Source organism: Triturus cristatus, chromosome 9, assembly GCF_964204655.1.
Source record: "Triturus cristatus chromosome 9, aTriCri1.1, whole genome shotgun sequence".
Taxonomy (NCBI): domain Eukaryota; kingdom Metazoa; phylum Chordata; class Amphibia; order Caudata; family Salamandridae; genus Triturus; species Triturus cristatus.
In genome coordinates, this window is record NC_140592.1 from 788,376,368 (window position 1) to 788,400,033 (window position 23,666).

Consider the following 23,666-nt stretch of genomic DNA (forward strand, 5'->3'; position numbering starts at 1 on the left):
GGGGGGCCAAGGCTCATCTCTGCACAAATCAATTATTGCGCAGACCTCCAAAAACATCCCATTGTCCCCCACCTCCCAGACCTGCACGTTCCCGGTGAGCTCACATTTAATTACATCAATGCAGATGATGAATAAATAATGGGTTGATGAATAGCTCATGGGGGCAGGATGAATAATTAAAAATAAACCTCATGGCTCCGGTAGAGAACAGAAGGGCGAGCTAAGCTGCAGAAGGGTTTGCCTACTGGCCAGATTGACTTTCTTCCTCTCGCTGGCTCTCCATTTATCTCTCCATGTCTCACCCCTCTCTCGCTCTCTCTCTCTCTCTCTCTCGCTCTCTCTCTCTCTTTCGCTCGCTCTCTCTCTCTTTCTTTCTCTCTCTCTCTCTCTCCACTCTGCCCCTCCTCCCCGCCAGTTGACCATAACTACTAGTGTCTTATACCACCCGGTCTTATATCTGTTTACATTTATAGAGAACCGAAAATGGGGCTTCCTTTGAAGGTCTGCGCCACCCACCTACTACACAAGAACATATGACACACACCTCTGTTATATTACTACAGTGCAATGGTCAAATTCCATGTTATTACCGCAGAATAGTGAACCTGACATGAAAAAGCAGTTTATTCCCTCGTGCATTTTACAATTAATTTATACAGAGAAACATCTTGTCTAATAGCCCCTTCAATAAGATGTTACCCTATTGCACAAACTTAACTCCTTGTGACCTGGTTTTTGGTTAATCAGAAACCCATGGAAACCTTAGGGCCCCCAAGAACAAGGGATCAACCGTAAAATAATAACTTAAGACAAGTAATCCTATTTTCGAGAAAGTTACTCCCAGGCTATATTTATTTAGAGAAAAACACATGCATAGTGCATAAGTACATTAAGTATATATGCCACAAAGTCATAACATTTCCTATTTACATTTTTGTGGTCTCTGGCCTAACAGCCACACTCAGTCAACCCTACCTTCAGCCTTCCCTTAACAACAATGCACTCATGATTGACCACCTAATGAATGCTGCCAACTGTGTTTACCTCCAGGAGCCCTCACCTCTGCCTTAGGGCCCCATTCCAAACTATTCGGGACCAAAATCCCCACCTAGCCCAGGTGGGCCGCTCCTATCTTTAGCACTTCCCATGCCAGGGGTCACTTCCAGCCGGGTGGCTCAGTGGACTAATGCATCAACTGCAGGGGCCTGTGTTCAACCTCATGGTCATAGGTTCAAATCCTGCTAGACCGACTCAGCCTTTGATCCATCTGAGGTCATAAAATGAGTACCATTGAGTTGGGCAACAATAAACATCTGTTAATCAGCGCCAAGATACCCCGTTAGGGGTGAACATGCGCTTTACAAATAGTTATGTTTAATATTTATATATATATTTTAATGGACATGAGAAAATACCATGGCATAAACCAAATATGAAGAGGAACAGACTGCAATATGCTATTATTTTAAACCACAGCAGTGAAAGTAAATGTGGTCTGCTAACACGTTATTTAGAGCAGCAGTATTAATAAACACACATCATTTATTACATCAAGGAAAAGGTAAATTTATAGTTTAATACCACAGTACACTGGAAGTGACATGCAAAAAATGCTGTTCGCTGGTTTACGGATTATATGTTACAGTTACTTTTAAGAGAGGAACCCACTCCTCTAATAGTATCTGTGCCCATTCAATGCGCTGTACTAATTTAACCTGTTGCATCCGTATTTAAGTTAAATGTCTTTCTTTTAAAAACAAATATATTTTACAGTACAATGTCATAAACCATATATGCATATGTGCAAATTGTAACATGGCATTTAACCACCATTATTACGGGGGCGGGGGAAGCAGCATGACCCAGGGAGCCTTGCCTCACTTGACACGTCATTCTCCTAAACACACCCAAAGGTATTAAATAGCATATATCGCGCTATATGCGCGTTTGTGTGTGTGTGTGTTTATATACTGTAAGCTCAGAAACACTGCCACTAACTGTTTCTCCCTAAAGGATCCCTTAAGGTGTGTGTTCCCCGTGTTCCTCTTTGCCTGGGTTGATGCGCCTAGACGCCCTCGCATGGAGTTTTGAATGTATACCCTGCCTTCCTCCCATGCTCTCCCGAAGGCATAGAATGTGCCTAATTCTCGACGTGCCTGTAGATAGCATTTAGGAAAATTGCAAGGCCCGAAAAGTGCCGTCATTATCTTAAACCTCATTTGCACACCTTGTTTGAGAGCAATTATTGAAAGAAAAAAAAGTTTTGGAAAACAATTAGCCTGTGTAAAGAGAGATAATCTTCTGTTGGTAGCCGGGACAGGTGGAGGAGATAAGGACAATCCTGGGAGATAAGGGGCGTGGGGAGGTGGCGAGGGGGCAGGCTCCGCGGCCGAGCGCTGTTGACTGTAGACAGAAAATGGCGGTCTTCGCATTCTCCTCAGAAATGCTTCTCACCCGCGAGGCGGTTGGACGTGTCAGGGGCTCCACATGTCCGCGAGGCCTGGAAGCTTCTCTGTCAACACCAGGGCTCCTCGGGTAAATAAAACAAAGACAGCGCATCAAAACAAATTGCATTTTTTAGGATTCACATTTTTACTTTGAGCACTCTTGAGGCAAAATAAAGCGTTGGCCCTTTTTCTGGTGTGTTTTTTGAGCCCTTGCTAAGCGCAATATTGTTAGTTCACGTCAACCTGTCATGTCATATGTGTCCACGTTCAGGAGTAACATTTTTAGGTCTTGGTGTTAGGCAACAAGACCTTTTGATTTTGCTCAAATTTTCTATATTACACCAACGCCTCGTCAGGGGTAGTAAGCGCTATATAAATGCGATTGCAGTTTATAGGGGCTTTCAGCCAGCCCTCTCCATCCTTAGGTCTGTTGTTGTGGAATTTACATTTTTCTTCTGCCTACAGCCGCGGAGAAATGGATCAGCCTTCTGTAGCCATTAGCTAACTTCCCTGTCAGTGACCATTCTTCTATGTTAATATTACATATTGTTGTCTTTAAACAACATGTTCTTTTATAATGGTGAATACTGCCAGACCCCCAACAATAAAGTTATAAACAAAAAAAAATGCCAAAACAAAACGAGCATAGACAAGACCAAAAGCTGCCAGCCAACTCCATCTTGGAAAGTCAAGAGTTTGTAGGGCAGCCATCTTGGAGACCCAAACGTTAGTGGCTTTGTCAATGCTTGTTGTTTGAGGGCTCAAGTCAGTGACCAAACTAAATTGGCTACTGGTTGCTCTGCGCAACACCCCAGAAAAGCAGCACTCCCTAATTGATGTATTGCCCCTAATACTGGAGGTGTCATGTCTGTGCCGACCATAGAGACGGTGCCTGGCGTTGTGTATGTATGACAAGGCCCTGTATGAAACCAATAGGAGTACCGGGGCTTGTAAACGCCTTCTCCGTGGGCCGTTTCCCGTGGCCGTCTCTCTATCCCTGGGACAGACAGGACCCTAGAGCCGCGGACCTGGCAGCTCCGCCTGTCCGGTTTATTTTCGTCCTTGTGATGTTACAGATAAATTCTAGGGAGGCTTCTGTACCCTGCCTGCCAGGAGGAATGTCTCTACTGGGGGCAGAGCCTTATTGACAGGGCAGCTGCAAGGGGGCCGGGACGGAGCGCTAAGCCCTGCTACTAAACCAGCTGAGGCCTGGAGCAAGTGTGCAGGGCGCGGGGAGGGGCGCAACTGCCCCTGTATGTCTCATTCCACAGAGAAGATTATATTCAAGCAAAGCACACGTCACATGTGAGCCCAGATTCCGTGTGAGCGGGGCACGGCCGCATGTATGAACGTTTTCCCACTTTACTGTACACATAGAGCCTGTCGGCGATTGTTCATGCTCGTGCCATGGGCGAAGCTTCTGTTGGTGCAGCAGGTGCAGTGGCACCGTGAGCATGAGGCCTGAGGATCACACTAAACCCTGATTACTGCTGTATTTCACAGTTCAAACAGCAGCGGGGGAGGGGGGGGGCATTCCCTTCCTTTCACTGAGGCCCCTCAGTAGCTACACCACTGGCTCGCGCTGCCTGCTACATGTCCCTACGCCTATAGCTCATCCTCGTGCACACATTGTATAGGCACACTGCTGGCCGTCCTGTGTGTGTGTGTGTGTGTGTGTATTTATGCACACCCACTCTCTCTCTCTTGGCAGTATTGCTCCTGATCCCAAACATGCACACATACGTGCTCTGAGCCTGTCCATGCACACAAAGAGGCCTCCACAGTGCCTGCAATTACGCATACACACATCGCTGCTTGCATATGCCTATCCCTGAGCTCATTGTTGCCTTCCCATAGGCACTTTACACCGAACTTTACCCGGTCATGGCAATACAGAGCCACCACGCTTCCACGCGCCCGTGCACCTAGCGGGTTGCTCTGACAAGCATGGCTGCCTGACCTCTGACAGTACCTTGCACGCTGCTGCTTGAACATGTATACATTGTCAGCCCCACATGCTCTGACACCTGCCTGCATATGTACATAGTTCCAGCTAGCGATGCATACAGTTCCACTTAATGCCATTGTACACCCTGCTGCTGGTTAACCAGCAACCCTGATGACCGTCTGTACGTGCACAACCCGGCTGTGACTGCGCATTCATACTTCTGATGACTGCCCATGAACACACTGATGTTTGCTGTCCATGCACACACCTCTGATGAGAGTCCATGCACGCACTGCTGCTAGCTTTCCATGCACACACCGCTGCTAGCTACATATTCACTCACTGCTGCTAGCTACACTTTTACACACTGCTGCTGACTATTCATACACACACTGCTGCTGGCTATTCATGCACACACTGCTGCTGGCTATCCATGCACACAATGCACGCATTCACACACAGCTGCTGGCTACACATTCACACACTGCTGCTGGCTTTCCGTGCACACACTGCTGCTAGTTGTCCAAGCACACACTGCTGCTAGCAACAGATGTACACACTGTAGCTGGCTACACATTCACACACTGCTGCTGGCTACACATTCACGCACTGCTGCTGGCTATTCATGCCCACACTGCTGCTGGCTACACATTCACACACTGCTGCTGGCTATCCATGCACACACTGCACACATTCACACACTGCTGCTTGCTGTCCATGCTCACACTGCACACATTCACACACTGCTGCTGCCTATCCATGCTCACACTGCACACATTCACACACTGCTGCTTGCTGTCCATGCTCACAATGCAAACATTCACACACTGCTGCTGCCTATCCATGATCACACTGCACACATTCACACACCACTGCCTATCTACGCTCACACTGCACACATTCACAGTCACACACCGCCGCCGCTGGCAATCCACGCTCACACTGCACACATTCACACACTGCCAGGTATGGCTATCCATGCTCACACTGCACGCATTCACACACTGCTGCCTATCTACGCTCACACTGCACACATTCAAACACCGCCGCTGCTGGCTATCCACACTCACACTGCACACATTCACACACCGCCGCCACTGCCTATCCACACTCACACTGCATATATTCACACACCGCCCCCAATGCCTATCCACACTCACACTGCACACATTCACACACCGCCGCTGCCTATCCACGCTCACAGTGCACACATTCACACACCGCCGCTGCCTATCCACGCTCACACTGCACACATTCACACACCGCCTCTGCCTATCCACGCTCACACTGCACACATTCACACACCGCCTCTGCCTATCCACGCTCACACTGCACACATTCACACACCGCCTCTGCCTATCCATGCTCACACTGCACACATTCACACACCGCCGCTGCCTATCCACGCTCACACTGCACACATGCACACACACGCGCTGCCTATCCATGCACACACTGCACACATGCACACACTGGGGCTGCCTATCCATGCACAGACTGCACACATGCACACACGCGCGCTGCCTATCCACGCTCACACTGCACACATGCAGACACCGCTGCATCCTATCCACGCTCACACTCGACACATTCACACACCGCCGCTGCGTATCCGTGCACATACTGCACACATTCATACACCGCCGCTGCCTATCCATGCACACACTGCACACATTCACACACCACCGCTGCCTATCCATGCACATACTGCACACATTCACACACCGCCGCTGCCTATCCATGCACACACTGCACACATGCACAGACCGGCGCTGCCTATCCACGCTCACACTGCACACATTCACACACCACCGCTGCCTATCCACGCTCACACTGCACACATGCACACACCGGTGCTGCCTATCCACCCTCACACTGCACACATGCAGACACTGCTGCATCCGTCCACGCACACACTGCACACATGCACACACCGGCGCTGCCTATCCACGCTCACACTGCACACATTCACACACCACCGCTGCCTATCCACGCTCACACCGCACACATGCACACACCGGTGCTGCCTATCCACCCTCACACTGCACACATGCAGACACTGCTGCATCCTATCCACGCACACACTGCACACACCGGCGCTGCCTATCCACGCTCACACTGCACATATTCACACACCACCACTGCCTTTCCACGCTATCCCTGCTCCCGGCTGCCGGCTGCCCCGCCAGCCTGTGAGTGGAGTGCTACAAATTATGATCAGATGACACTTGTCTGCTCGGGTATAACGTGTCGGTCTAAAGTTACAGGCTGCCGGGGGTGCAGCAGTGACGAGACCCCCTTCTCCCCCCACATCCATTTTCCCCTCGGAGCACAAGGCGGCTTACAGACAGGGCAGCACCTGATCATGTTATTTGGCAGCGGAGACTGCTGAAAACTAAACAGAAAGGGGTGGAAAAAATAGAAGGTAGGCAGGAAATATTCCGCACTGGAGGGGGTCAGTGTCAATGATGGCGACATTTTCTTTAAATGAACTCTTTTTTAGTAAGACTGTAGGCGAAATCAAGTTGTACTTTTAAGCGATTGAATGGCGTGATATTAAAAAAGAACTTACATTCGCATAAAACAGGCGGCGCAATGCATTTTGCTAACCGAGGGGGGTGAGAGATTTTTCGTAAAAAGAAAACCCAACATACTTCGTTTGTTTCCATCACAATTAAGTGAAATAGGCTTGAATTGTACATGCGGACATGGTGTGTACATGTTCTGATACATGGAGCGATACGACATGCAGAATGGAAAACGAGCTGATCTGCCCGCGTGCGTAACCGCCACAGCACGTCGGAACACCAGGAGAGCGCGACATTTTCGCGAACACTGCGTGAATTCTGCGAAGCTGCCTCCGTCGGAATAACGCCAAATTCGCGTTTGGTGAGTTAAGGTGTTTAAAGCGTTACAGCCCACTGCAATAATGGGGAACAACGTCTCCATCCTGCACACGCAAAGGGCGTTTTGAAAGTGGCGACGAAAGTTCGCATGTTAAGCCAGACCCCGTAAAAAATAATAGCGCCTTGTGACAGTTTCTGGGTCTCGGAAATTTAGCGTCCTCGGAGTCACGGTCCCTGCTCCCTGCCTGCTGCGTGGATTCATAGACCGTCCCGCCTGCTCAGTTCTCTTAAGGACTCTCGCAGTTTGGTGGGGTCCCGTAGAGACTGCACCCCTACACAAACCCCTCTTGTTTTGACGTGTGTAGTGAAAGGGCCAACCTTGATGTCGCAATGAATTTCAAAGTCCCAGCTGAAGTCACCTCACCAAGAAACCTTATAGAATGCGTATTATTTGTGACTGTTAGTGGAGCACCAGTGGGCAAAGAAAACATTTGTTTGTTCTCGATACTGGAGCGTCCCCTTAGGATGGAAGGTGAGGGGTCATCGTAGAACTCGCCGCTTTAGCCATAAAACTAAGGGGTGACGTGTACCACCGGCAGTACACAAACACGCCACATTTCAGCCACCCGGAGAGCCAGCGGCCGGTGGCTGTGGGAACCAAGTGTGCCTTTGGACGAGGATGAAAAGGTTCCATTCGGGAGTACTTTATTCCGTATAATAATAAAGTGCGGTGTCTTCCTCTTCAAGTAAAAAATCACTGACCCACAAAAGAATCAAACATTGGACTTTTACCCCGGAATCCAACAAAATGATTCTTCTCTTCCTAAACCGATGCGGAATATATTAAAAATACAGTTGTAACACTTATCAACATATGCTGATTATATACATACTACTAACAATAAAGATAACAATAGGAATCTTATTAATGCTATTACTACGAAATAATATTAATAATGTCAGTAATGCCGGCGATACTATTGATAAGAACACTACCATTAACAATATTAAAAGTAATGAGCAGTGATACTATCAGTAATAAAAAAAATCTAATATTAATGCAACAATGCCAGTGATGCTAATGCTAACAATAATGACAATGCTGATAATAATAATGATGTGACTAATACTTACAGTTGCAATACTACTAGTAACAATAATAAAAAGCATAATAATAATAACAATCAAAGAACGATGATCAATACTCGCCCAAATAATAAAAAAAATCAATAAAAGTAGTACAGATAAAAGTAATTACGCCGATGACAATTGCAAATAATGTAGAAATTGGTAATAGAAGCAAAAAACGAAAGCAGTCATATTAGCACTAGTGCTAATAATAGTACTAAGAAGAGAATTATTGTTAATAATAAAGTTAATGGTAATAATATTATCACTATTATTTTCATTATTAATAGTAATCATATTAGCAGTAATAATAATAACAATAACAATAATAATAATCACAACAATAATAATAATAACAATAATAATAATAATAGCAGTAATGATAATAATAATAATAATAATAATAATAATAATAATAATAATAATAATAATAATAATAATAATAATAATAATAATAATAGAAGTAATGATAATAATAATAATATCTGCATTGGGCACAAGAGTGACACTATTGGTACTGATATCAAGAACTTCAATCTTAGGAGTTACAAGATGGACGCTCTTGGCTCGGATTGCAGCGAGTGTGCACCCTGGGGCTTGTTTCAAGCCCCGCACTTCTGCTCCGAGGCACCTGTCTCTCCCCGGACCCCACACTGCCAGGTCGGGCAGTTGCGGGCCGGGGGTGCGGAGACACAGGGCTCATTCATCGAGGCGCCTTCCCCGCAGTGCAGGGAAATCTGAACCCGAGCCATTAGTAAATGAGGTTTGTGTTCGGAAGGGCCTCCCCGGCCACTTGCTGTTCTGAAAACTAGATCGCGTTTCTTTATCTGCAGCGGGGATCTGCAGAGTGATACCGGATAGCCCCCCACCCCACCCCGAGCCCCTGGCACAGACGGCTGCCTCTCCCTGTCGGCAGAGAGCGCACGTCTTGGAGTCTGGGCGCTATGCTGTCATAGACGCCCGGCCCGTGTCTGCACCCTCCGGGCTCTGTTCTCAAATAACCGCCCGTTCAGGGAGTGTGAGCTCTATTATCACAGCTGCCATGTCCCTCTTCTGAGATGCGGGCTCTGTTCTCTCACATCTGTCCGGTCCCTCGCCGGGTACCAGGGCGCTCTGCCCGCGGCAGGGAGTCCAGGCTCTGTTCTCACACATCTGTCATGCCCCGCGTCTAAGGGTTGGGCCCTATTTTCTCATAGCTACCCGGCTCCTTTATTGGTACCTAGGCTCTGTTCTCTTATAGCGCCCGGCCAGTGTCCGGGAGTCAAGGCTCTATTATCACATAACCACCCTGCTCCGCGATGTGGATTCGGGCTCTATTCTTGCATGGCCGCCTGGCTACGCCAGTGCCTGAAGTTCAATCTATTCCCTCATACCCGGCACGCCCCCGTGTGAGGCAGTCTGGGCTCTATTCATTCATAGTCGCACTCCCTGGCGTCTAGGGCACGGGCTCTGGTCGCTCATAGACGCCTGGCAGTTGTCTGAAGTCAAGGCTCTGTTCTCGCATCACCCCCCGGCTTCGAGGCTGGGCTGCGGCCTCCATTCCACGCCAGTCACTTCAGTCCGGGCTCTGGTCTCATAGCCGCCCGGTAGCTAGGTTCGCGCATAGCCGCCTGGGCCTTGTCAGGCTCTATCTCTGTCCTCTCACAGCCGCCGGGTCCTGCCCTATGTCTGATGCACGGGGTCTGTTCACCCATAGCCGCCCAACCCCTCACTTGAGAACCGAGAGTCCGGAGAGCAGGGACGTAGCTCTCATTAGCAGAGGCGTAGCTTCTATGGGTGCAGCAAGTGCAGTGGCACCGGGACACAGAGGAGGCCTACTGATCCATGATTATTGCTGTGCTGTATAATTCAACGCAAACAAAATGCAGACAGGGTCCCCATTTTTCCAACCTTGCACGAGGGTCCATGACGTACTGGCCACGCTGCTGCTCATTAGTGCAACAGGTGCAGTGGCACCCAGGTTCAAGGATGAAAGAGGGTATTTCTCTTTAGGTATGGTTGTATTTTAGTTTTGGGCACCTTCCCCGCTTCCTTTAAGGACCATTCCATGTCGCTGAACCACTGCCGGAGAGGGCCGCTGCCACAGATCGAGGGAGACGGGTTAATGAGGGGCGGGAGCTGCCTTGTGGGGCACCTGTGAAAACAACCTCTGTCATGGGAGGGGCCGGGCCTATCTGTAGCAATCTGTCCTTCCCGGGGCAAGCAGGGGAAGAAGAGCCCACTATCCCCTCCCCCACCCGCCCAGGGGGCACTTCGTGGGACCAGGATCAGAGCAGAAGGGAAAGGCATCAGCGGCGTCACGTGAAGCCCTGAGTGGTTGAGGGGTGGGGGCATTGCTGCAGCGGGACAGGGGTGCACACAGACCTGACACCAAGCTGCTCGAAGCAGCACAGCCCTGTGAGGTTGCTACCCTGTCCACAAAGTGTGACATCGTGTGCCCATGAGCATCTTGTAGGCTGCAGTGCAGCCATTTCTTTTTTTTTTTGGGGGGGGGGGGGGAGGGGGGCAGATTTATATATTTTTATTTAATGCGTTTTTATATAGCGCGGACTTTACCCGAAGGTGTCAGAGGCTTCACAATAGGAACAGTAATGATACATGAGGAGAAAATTACAAGTGAGCATGTTACAAAAGCAAAAGTTACCTTACATGAGGCAATAGTGACAATTGTGCAAGTATCAAGAGCAAAAAAATTAATACAAGAGGTAGCAAACGATACGTTACAAAAGGAAAAATTGACATGTGTGCAGGTTACAAAAGCATACAAAGTACAAGTAGAGGTAAAAAACTGCAATACATGGCAGGCACTCAAAACACTAAAACAAACGTTATGTTACATGAGGCAATGGTGGCAACTGTGCATGTATCAAAAGCAAACAAAATACAAGAGGTAGCAAATGATACGTTACAAAAGGGAAGGTGACATGTGTGCATGTTACAAAAGAGTACAAAGTACAAGTAGAGGTATATTACTGCACTAAATGGCAGACACTCAAAACACAAGAACACACTGGGAAGGCACTTTTATAGGCATGGAGAACAGAATTTCCTATAATGGAAGGACTTCCTTCAGATAATAGAGGGCGTGAATTAAATATGGAAGTGTCTTTGAAGGAGGAGAGCTTTGAGGTCAGTTTTGAAGGCCTGGGAAGAGGTGGTGGTCCGGAGCTGAGGCGGAAGTGAGTTCGAGATTCTCACCGCGTTGCCTGAAAAGGATTGGGCCATCGATCGTTCCTTCGTGGAAATGGGAGCTTCAAGCAATACATTTTCTGCATTACGTGATGGTCTGGAGCCTCCAGAGAGTTTCAGTTTATTCGCCAGGTATCATGGGGAGGAGGAGTGCAAGGCTTTGTGGGTGATACAGGCAGTCTTGTAGATAGATCTTGCCTCGATGGGAAGCCAACGGAGGGTGGATAAAATGGGTGTGATGTGGTCGCTTCTTTTGGCCCCATATATGAAACAAGCTGCTGAATGGAGAACAGACTTCAGGGGGGAGAGGTGGGATTTGGGGAGGCCAGTAAGAAGAGCATTGCAGTAGTCCAATCTGGAGAGAACCAGCGATTGGACCAGGGTTTTAAGGTCATGCTCCGGGAAGAAGCGACAAATCCCCCAAAGAAGATGCAGTTGGTATCGAGCAGACTTTGCAATGGAATCGATGTGGGAGAGTAGATTGAGTTTTTTGTTGAGTATGACACCAAGGGATTTTGCGCTGTCGACAATGATGGGTTTATTGTTAAGTAGATTCATCTGATCCATCCATGATTGAACTGGGGGAGGAGAAAGTGAGGAGGAGAGGAGGAGAGGAGGAGGAATTCAGTTTTGGAGGGATTCAGAATCAGTTGATGAGTTAACATCCAGTTTTGAATGGGGTCGAGAGTAGAGCTTAGGAAGGAGAGATCGTGAGTGGAGGCCACCTTAAGGTAGATTTGAGTGTCGTCCGCATAGAGATGATAGTGGGTCCCGGATTTACTAAGGAGATTTTCCAATGGTTCTAAATAGAGATTGAACAATGTGGGTGCAAGTATAGAGCCTCGAGGTACACCTTGACCGACTGCCAAAGGAGATGAAAGACTGTTCGCTATTTTGATCATTTGGGTTCTATCAGAGAGGAAGGAGGCAAACCATTTAAGCACAGTGCCCTCCATGCCCATTCTCTGTTGAAGAGTGTTAAGGAGAGTGTCGTGATTGACAGTGTCAAAGGCTGCAGAAAGGTCAAGGAGGATTATAAGACAAGCCTCTCCCAAATCGAGTATCCGCAGCGCGTCATCAATCACTTGCAGCAGGGCTGTTTCAGTGCTGCAGTTTTGAATGAAGCCGGACTGGAAATTGTCAAGAAGATCATTGTCCTTTATATGACGAGAGAGTTGTTTCGATACACATTTTTCTGTGATTTTCGCAAGAAAAGGTAGGTTAGTGATGGGGCGGTAGTTGTTGAGGTCGTTCGCATCAGTGGTGGGTTTTTTAAGCCTCCAGAGAGTTTCCGTTTATTCTCCAGGTATCGAGGGGAGGAGGAGTGCAAGGCTTTGTGGGTGATACAGGCAGTCTTGTAGATAGATCTTGCCTCGATGGGAAGCCAACGGAGGGTGGATAAAATGGGTGTGATGTGGTCGCTTCTTTTGGCCCCATATATGAAACGAGCTGCTGAATGAAGAACAGACTTCAGGGGGGAGAGGTGGGATTTGGGGAGGCCAGCAAGAAGAGCATTGCAGTAGTCCAATCTGGAGAGAACCAGCGATTGGACCAGGGTTTTAAGGTCATGCTCCGGGAAGAAGCGACAAATCCCCCAAAGAAGATGCAGTTGGTATCGAGCAGACTTTGCAATGGAATCGATGTGGGAGTGTAGATTGAGTTTTTTGTTGAGTATGACACCAAGGGATTTTGCGCTGTCGACAATGATGGGTTTATTGTTAAGTAGATTCATCTGATCCATCCATGATTGAACTGGGGGAGGAGAAAGTGAGGAGGAGAGGAGGAGGAATTCAGTTTTGGAGGGATTCAGAATCAGTTGATGAGTTAACATCCAGTTTTGAATGGAGTCGAGAGTAGAGCTTAGGAAGGAGAGATCGTGAGTGGAGGCCACCTTAAGGTAGATTTGAGTGTCGTCCGCATAGAGATGATAGTGGGTCCCGGATTTACTAAGGAAATTTTCCAATGGTTCTAAATAGAGATTGAACAATGTGGGTGCAAGTATAGAGCCTTGAGGTACACCTTGACCGACTGCCAAAGGAGATGAAAGACTGTTCGCTATTTTGATCATTTGGGTTCTATCAGAGAGGAAGGAGGCAAACCATTTAAGCACAGTGCCCTCCATGCCCATTCTCTGTTGAAGAGTGTTAAGGAGAGTGTCATGATTGACAGTGTCAAAGGCTGCAGAAAGGTCAAGGAGGATTATAAGACAAGCCTCTCCCAAATCGAGTATCCGCAGCGCGTCATCAATCACTTGCAGCAGGGCTGTTTCAGTGCTGCAGTTTTGAATGAAGCCGGACTGGAAATTGTCAAGAAGATCATTGTCCTTTATATGACGAGAGAGTTGTTTCGCTACACATTTTTCTGTGATTTTCGCAAGAAAAGGTAGGTTAGTGATGGGGCGGTAGTTGTTGAGGTCGTTCGCATCAGCGGTGGGTTGTTTAAGCAGAGGGGTGACCTGCCCCGTTTTGAAGGAAACAGGAAGGGAGCCTTGACAGAGGGAGAGGTTGACCAGAGTGGTCCAATAGGAAAGAGAATGGGTATAGAAGTCAATGGCAATGGCACTAGGGATGGGGTCAAGAGAATGGTTAGAGGGCTTTGTATCGAGGATGCATTTAAGGAGGGCATCTTCAGAGATGGGGTCAAAGTTCTTCCAAATGGTTAAGGATTTGCGCTCCTCTGTAGGGGTAGGATGAATGACCTGATCTACAAGTGATTTCTTTTTTTCGTCAAAGAATATAGTGAATTCCACTGCTTTTTAAGTAGAATCCTCCAACTTGGAGGTTGGGGAAGAGCAGTTTGGGTTCCTGAAGAGGTGAATAGTTTTTTGGGTCTATTTTTGGCTGAGTCGAGGAGGGATTTGAAGTGCGAAGCTTTTCCAAGGAAGATGTGCTTGTGGTACTTGGATCTTGCTGAGCGAAGCGTGGCCAAATTATCGGTGGAGGGCGCTTGTCTCCATTGTTTCTCAAGGACTCTTAGGTACTTCCTTTCTTCATAGAGGGATTTGTTGAACCAAGGTGCTGAGGGAATAGGCCTTTTCTTTTTGCTTTGGAGAGGAGCAACATTATTGATTTCGACTGCAAGGACTGTGAGGCATTGGGAGGTGAGTTTGTTAACATCTAGGTCCGGGTCTAGCCTTGGAAGTGATAGCAAAGCAGAATCACAGAGGGTACCTAGGTCAATATTTTTTGTGTCACGGAACCAGGAAGTAGCCCTCTTAGGTTGGCCGAGAGTTATAGAGTGTGATAGGTGAAGAGAGAATGGGATGAGGAGGTGGTCAAACCAGTCTACATGAATAGGGGTAGCGATAGTCAGCAAGCCTGCTTTAGAAATAACAAGGTCCAGGATTGAGCCCTTAGAGTGTGTTGTTTCTGTGCAGTGTTGGATAAGATCGTTTGCAGAGAGGAAGGTGGCCAGCAAATTTGCAGAGGTGTCTTGAGGCGAGCCCCAGTGGACATTGAAGTCACCAACGAAGATCTGATTGTCACTTTGCGAGTATTGGTTGCTGATGCAGTCCGTTAGTTCCTCCATAAACGAAGGGCTGCTACCAGGTGGTTGGTAAATAGCATGGAATCTGAGAGGTGAGCGGTGGTGCAATTGAAGCTCAAGAGATAGGCATTCAAACGTGCGGAAGGAGCTGTTAGGAAAAGCCTTAAGTTGAAGGGTGTTTCTAAAGATGACTGCAACACCTCCCCCAACTTTGTCAATTCTGTCATTTCTAAATATAGAATAGCCTGTGGGTACTAGGAGATCAAACATAGAGTGAGAGGTATTGTTGAACCAGGTCTCTGTGAGAAAGAGCATGTCAATATTGTGCAGGATGATGGTATCGGAGATTTCAAGTTTGTGTTTTATTGCAGATCTGCAGTTGTGGAGCATACAGCACAGCTCTGTCGAGACTGTTTTGGTGACGGATGCACTTGGGCTATGAGGGGTGATGGGGATATTGTACTTATACGAGGGTGCTCGGGAGGGTTTAGGTGGATGAGTGGTTCTGACAGAGGAGATGGTCGGAATAGTGTAGATAGTAGGGTTACTTGGAAATGAAAGTGGAAGAAGGGTGGCGTTCGAGGGCTTGTGTGAGTTTGCAGACAACAGGTTATGCTTGGCTATTATGGGGTGTGGGGGCGAGGTGAATCTCGTGGGAGGGTGTGTGTTTTCCAAAGGGATTGAGGTGTATGGAAAAGTCGAAATCTTGGAGCTTAAAACTGAAATGGTAGCTTCAAGTTGGGAGATGGAGGTGATTAGAGAGCTTAGCTTATTTTCCAGAGACAGTAAGGCAGAGAACGGCATGTTGGGTGGCTCGGTGGAAACAGGAGGGGGTGCACTTGGCGGTGGAAGGCAGGGTGAGGTGGGGGAACGGGAGGGGAGTAGGGGTACAGGGTTCAGAGGTGGGGAAAGGTGGTGGATGAGAGCAGGCGTTGGTGCAGAGGTGGAAGGAGAGTTGTCTTTGTTGGCGTTCAAGAAAGATAGGAATTAAGGACATAATTAGGGGGAGATAGGAGAGGAGTGAGGCGGTGGGGCGGAAGGAGAGGGGAGGAATGTGTGGAGTCATAGGGATGAAGGAGGTTTGGGAGGAAGAGAGGGGAGGGGTTGGAGAGGTCCTGTCAGCTAGGTGAGGTGGCTGTGAGGGAGTGGGTATTTGGCAGAGTGAGGGGGGTTGGGAGATAGGGACGTTGAAGAAAGGAAGTGGTTCTGCTAGGCCCAAGGGAGGTAAAGGGTTACCAGGGGGGGAAAGGGGGTAGCACAGCATTGCTGGAGGAGTGGGGGGAAGGAGAGAGATGCAATGAATTTGTGGGGAAATTGGGGTACATAGCGAGGGGAGGAGGGGGTGGAAAAGTGGAGAGGAGGAAGGAATAAGAGGAACGTAAGGAAAGTTAAGTAAGGGAGAAGGCTGGAGGAGAGGTGAACTAAAGAGGGGGGTGGCAGGTAGGGATGGGGGGAGGAGATGAGAATGGAGTACCGGGACGGTGCAGATTGGACAAGGAGCATGTTAGCTAGAGGTAAGGCTGAAGTGTTGAGGGGGGGCATACTGTGAAGGGGGAAGAATGGGAGGGGAGGGCACAGGGGAGGGGGAGGGAAGAGGGTTGACCTGTGCCTCTCAAGGGTGCAGCCTATTGGAGAGTGGGGGGTCAGGGGAGGAGATAGGGAGTAATTGGTGGAGCTAGATGAAGAGTCAAGGGATAACCCGGTCGCAGGGGAGGGGAGTAGGGAAGGGAAGAGGTGGTCAAAGAGAGAGAGACAGGTGTCTTTGGCTTGGATCATGACAGTACCATTGGTATAGAGTGAAATAGTGAGGGAGCCGTTGAAACATGCAGAGGGGGAAATTTTTAGCTGTCTGCCATGAGGGATAGAGGAGGAGGAGGTGACGTTAAGGGAATTGTAAAAGCTGGTGGACCAAGAGGGGATGTCGTGAGTGAAAAAAAATGAAATCGTTTTTGAGCCTCCCATTATGACCATTGTAAAATTGATCAACAAAAAGGGAATCAGGGAAACATTCAATGGTGTTATGCTTGAAACGTTTTGCTGAAGCTTTAGTCAGTTTAGAAGGGTAAATGATTTTGTAGCAATTAATTCCAGACATAACTCGAGTGGTGGCCATGTTGGGAAACTGAGGAGGAGGAGGGTGGTGGGGATAAGAGAAGGGGGTTACTAGGAAAGCGGTTGTGAGGAGAAGTATAAGGACAGAAGGGGGCACATATTCCAGACATTGGGTGAAAAGATCTGAACTAATGTGCCGTCAGGGAAGTGAGGCGATTAGGAACAGGTTGTTACTTCAGAACAGGACTGATTCAACAAGATAGGACTGAAGATGGAGTGGTGTAAGAGGAAAACCACTGTACTTAGCATCATCCTGTGACATAAACCACATTATGCACAGCATCACAATAGGCACCAAATGCATTGTACGCCTATAATCTCAATAGTCTAATAATAGACACTAACCTCCTAAGTATCTCCAACATTAGGGGCATAAAGCTCAGGGTGGAACATAATCTCACTAGCATAAACCAAAGTATGCAAGACAACCTCGACTCAAACTCGACCCGAAGGTATTGGAGCGCTATACATGAGAACCAGTTATGTTACACAAGGACACTTTTTGCAGCAGTGTTGATTAAATTACACGACGAGAAAAGGCAAAGGACGCTGCATTGTGCGGCATATTTAAAGGCGGTATTTATTTCGTATTTTGTAATTTGCACACACGCTGGTACTGTCTGGTCTGGGCAATCATTTTACCAACTTTGATCAGGTTTAACACCTGAAAACAGCAGTCAGCAACTAAACAGTAATCAGTTGACCTTTGGAACGCGTCCGGCACAGTGTACCCCCAACCATGATACCCTTTTTTAAGTAGATTTTGACCAGTTTGACCTAGAATTTTTTTTCCTGTTGACATCTGCAAATTAATCAGGAGATGGTCGATTATGTGGAAAATGTGGTAAATCTATACTTATGCATTAAACACAAGAGCCACTGAAAAGGAAATATATTTTGGGGAAAGCTCCACCCTATTTTTGTAATGCTTTGACAGCACAAGCACGGATGAAGATACTCTACATGAGACTTATCGCCTTACGAATCACAGATTCGAATCCAGCCTGGACACGCAGGGAGGAAGTGGTATCGTGCAGTCTATGTTTTTACCGCAAAGAATCTTGGCTGCATCTTCTGTGCTGCTGTCCCAAACTGGCCTACGACTGTCGTCTCCACCTTCGCCCTATCTTTAGGGCAAAGGAGTCAGGACTTGCAGGGAGGCTTCGGACCTGTGCTTCAATGAAAACACAGCACGCAACTTAGACAGAATGGGAGAGTTCACGAAAATAATCAGAATTATTCTTAACGAGTCGCCACAGACTAACGTCACTTCCTGGACAGGCTAATGTTCCAAATTGTTTTAGCACGGGGCACTTTATTGCTCTAAGGGGACAGCAAGGCAGGTTCTTGACAGGTCATATATAGTATAATGGGGTGACCCAGTGCCCCTCAGAACCTGGGTGTATAAGAATGTGGAGAATGTGGTTCTGCTGGGTACAGAATTGGTTCTTGGTTTACTGAATACTAACCAATCAAAGACAATACTCAAACCATTCAGTAATAATCAATTAAAAGGAAAGAGAAGAAAAGACAAAGACCATGAATTAAAAAGCACACCAAAATTAAATAAAATAAAATTTGGCTTTTCAGTTCCAGAGCGCTACAGAACTATGCTGCTCCTTTGATGTGAATTATTACCATCAATCACCTTTATTTGAGTCCAACACACGGTGGACCAACCCCCCCCCCCGAAGACCTCCTTTAATTCATTCTGGATGGCCCTTGTATCGCCTTGTCCTGAGGAAGACCCGCGGTGCCCATTACTCAATCACGCACCTCTTTGGGTCGAAAGGTTGACGTACTTGCGATAATCCTGACTCTACTCTCTCCGCCCCACGTGAAATGGAAATTTAAAATCCCAAGCTGTGCGGAGCTTTATGTACCTGGGATGTATGTCCTTTGAATGACCAGTTTCTACAATTCGAACAGCACTGTATATATCTTGTTCACATTTAGCACTTTTTTTCGCACTTTTTTTCACCATATCACTTGCACCCTTGGAACAAATTTAAAGTTCATGCATTTTGACAGCCTTCTAATGTCATCTCGACACCATAAAATGTAAAAGAAGATATGGATTTATCCTTAAATACAGATTTTGATTGATTTAATTTTGGTGTGTTTTTTTATTCATTGACTTTGTCTTTTCTTTTCTTTCCTTTTCATTGATTATTACTGAAAGGTTTGAGTATTGTCTTTGAATGGTTAGTATTCAGTAAACCAAGAACCCATTCTGTACCCGACAGAACCAACATGCTCCACAAGGTTATAAGGGGGAGCAAAACAAGGGCCATTATACACTAACTAATTAATCTATTTTTCTCATTTTCTAATAAGTATCTAACATCTATCGGTCTGTATTTACTGAGCTGAAAAAGAACAATCAATAGGCCAAGAGGGGACAGCACACAGCACTTTAAATCAGCACTCTCTGCACTTTATCCTTTTTAGGTCTCGCCTAGACAGCGCGCATGCGTTGTTCTAGGAGGGCCTTTAGCCATCGGTCTGCTCCTTTTCAAGCACACTTGTGCTTGTGCTTGTGCTGGCATCCACCTTGCGGCGCGCGTTCTAATTGAAAACATATGGCTTTGGCGCCGCCGCTGCTCACTCCCACAAGGCAGAGGCCAGCACAAGCACGAGAGTGCTTTAAAACAGCTGTTGCTTGTTTGCATTCCAGCATTAGTCATTCACAGTGAATAAACACAGTGCGGGCCGCTACCACTACGTCCACCACCACCACATCCACCACCACGTCCACCATCACGTCCACCACCACAACCAACACGTCCATCACCACATCCACCACCACCACCACGTCCACCACCATGTCCATCATGCTCACCACCATGTCCACCACATACATCACCACATCCAGTACCACATCCAGCACCACTTCCACCACCACGTCCACCACCACCAAGTCCACCACCACCACGTTCACCACCCCTACATACTCCACCACCACAACGACCACCACCACAACCACATCCACCACCACGTCCACCATGTCCACAACCACGTCCACCACCACCACGTCCACCACCACCAGGTCCACCACCACCATGTCCACCACCACATCCACCACCACCATGTCCACCAACACCACCACGTTCACCACCACCATGTCCACCACCACCACGTCCACCACCACCAGGTCCACCACTACCACATCCACCACCACCATGTCCACCACCCTGTCCACCACCACGTCCACCACTACCACGTTCACCACCACCACATCCACCACCACCACATCCACCACCACGTCCACCAACACGTCCACTAACACCACATCCACCACCACCACATCCACCACCACCACGTCCTCCACCACCACTACATCCACCACCACCACATCCATCACCATCACCACATCCACCACCATGTCCACCACCACCACATCCACCACGCCCACCACCACATCCACCACCACCACCACCACGTCCACCATCAACATCACATCCACCACCACCATGTCCACCAGCACCACCACCATGTCCACCACCACCACCACGTCCACCACCATGTCCACCACCATGTCCACCACCACCACCATGTCCACCACCACCACGTCCACCACCATCACCACATCCAGCACCTCCACCACGTCCACCACCACCATGTCCACCACGTCCACCACTACATCCACCACCACCACATCCACCACCACCATGTTCACCACCACCATGTCCACCACCACCATCACGTCCACCACCACCATATTCACCACCACATCTACCATGACCACCATGTCCACCCCCACCACCCCCACATCTATCACCACCAGGTCCACCACCACCATGTCCACCACCACCGCCACCATGTCCACCATTACCATCACATCCACCACCACCCCGTTCACCACCACCACCACGTCCGCCACTAACACCATGTCCACCGCCACCACATGTCCACCACCACCACATCCACCACCACCATGTCCACCACCATGTCCACCACCACCTCGTCCACCACCACCACATCCCCACCACCACCACGTCCACCACATCCACATCACCACATCCACCACCACATGCACCACATCCACCACCACCACCATTTTCACCACCACCATGTCCATCATCACCATCACGTCCACCACCACCACATCCACCACCACCACCACCACGTCCACCACCATGTCCACCACCACCAGGTCCACCACCACCACGTCCACCACCACATCCACCACCACCACATCCACCACCACATTCACCACCACATCCACCACCACCACATCCACCACCAGCATGTCCACCACCACATCCATCACCACCACCACATCCAACACCACCATCATGTCCACCACATCCACCACCACCACGTCCACCACCATCACCACCACGTCCACCACCACCACATCCACCACGTCCACCACCACCATGTCCACCACGTCCACCACCACTACCACCACATCCACCATGTCCACCACCACCATGTCCACCACCATGTCTACCACCACATCCACCACCACATCAACCACCACCACATCCAACACCATGTCTACCACTAGCACCACGTCCACCACCACCACATCCACCACCACAACGTCCACCACCACCACATCCACCACCACCACATCCACCACCACCACCACATCCACCACCACCACATCCACCACCACCACGTCCACCACCACCACCATGTCCACCACCACTGAGTCCACCACCCCGTCCACAACCGTCACCACCACCACGTCCACCACCACTTCCACCACCACCACCACATCTACCACCACCACAATATCCACCACCACCACCACATCCACCACCACATCCACCACCGCCACCACATCCACCACCACCACCATGTCCACCAACACCACCACCACATCCACCACCACCTCGTCCACCACCACCATGTCCACCACCACCACATCCACGACCACCAGGTCCACCACCACGTCCACCACCACCACATCCACCACCATGTACACCACCACCAAGACCACCACCACCATATCCACCACCATGCCCACCACCACGTCCACCACCGCCATGTCCACACCACCACCACGAGCACCACCACCACATCCACCACCAGCACCACCACCACGTCCACCACCACCACTTCCATCACCACGTCCACCACCACCATGTCCACCACCACATCCACCACCACCACCACCACGTCCACTGCCACATCCACCACCACCATGTCCACCACCACCATGTCCACCACCACATCCACACCACGTCCATCACCACATCCACCACCACGTCCAGCACCATGTCCTCCATCACATCCACCACCACATCCACCACCACCACATTCACCACCACCACATCCACCATCACTACATCCTCCACCACCACCACCATGTCCACCACACCCACCACACCATTGAATAGCTCAAGTTTTGGCAGTACTTTATCTGCTATGATTTCAAAATAACAATCAACAATTGCTTCTATTTATGGAGGAAAGATACCATAGAGCCAACCACAGAGAAATTACCGGGGCTCGTCCTCGTCCACCACCACCACCACGTCCACAACCACCACCACATCCACCACCACCACGTCCACCACCACCACGTCCACCACCATGTCCACCACCAACACATCCACCACCACCACCACCACCACGTCCACCACCACCACGTCCGCCACCACCACGCCCGCCACCATTACATCCAACCAACACCACCACCACGTCCACCACCACCAGGTCCACCACCACCATGTCCATCACCACCAACATGTCCACCACATCCACCGCCAACACCACCACCACATCTACCAACACCACCACCATGTCCACCACCACTATGTCCACCACCACCACATCCGCCACCACATCCACCACCACCACATCCACCACCACCATGTCCACCACAACGTCTACCACCACCATGTCCACCACCACCACATGCACCACCTCTCCCACCACCACCACGTCCTCCACCATGTCCACCACATCCACCACCACCATGTCCACCACCATCACCACAATGTCCACCACCACCACCTCCACAACCACCACCACCACGTCTACCACCACTATGTCCACCACCACTTCCACCACCATATCCATCACCAGCACCACATCCACCACCACCACATCCACCACCACGTCCACCATCACGTCCACCACCACAACCAACACGTCCATCACCACATCCACCACCACATCCACCACCACGTCCACCATGCTCACCACCACGTCCACCACATACATCACCATATCCAGCACCACATCCAGTACCACTTCCACCACCACGTCCACCACCACTAAGTCCACCACCACCACGTTCACCACCACTACATACTCCACCACCACCACGTCCACCACCACAACCCCATCCACCACCACATCCACCACATCTACAACCACGTCCACCACAACCACGTCCACCACCACTACGTCCACCACCACTATGTCCACCACCACATCCACCACCACCACGTCCACCAACACCACCACTTTCACCACCACCACGTCCACCACCACCATGTCCACCACCACCACCAGGTCCACCACTACCACATCCACCACCACCATGTCCAC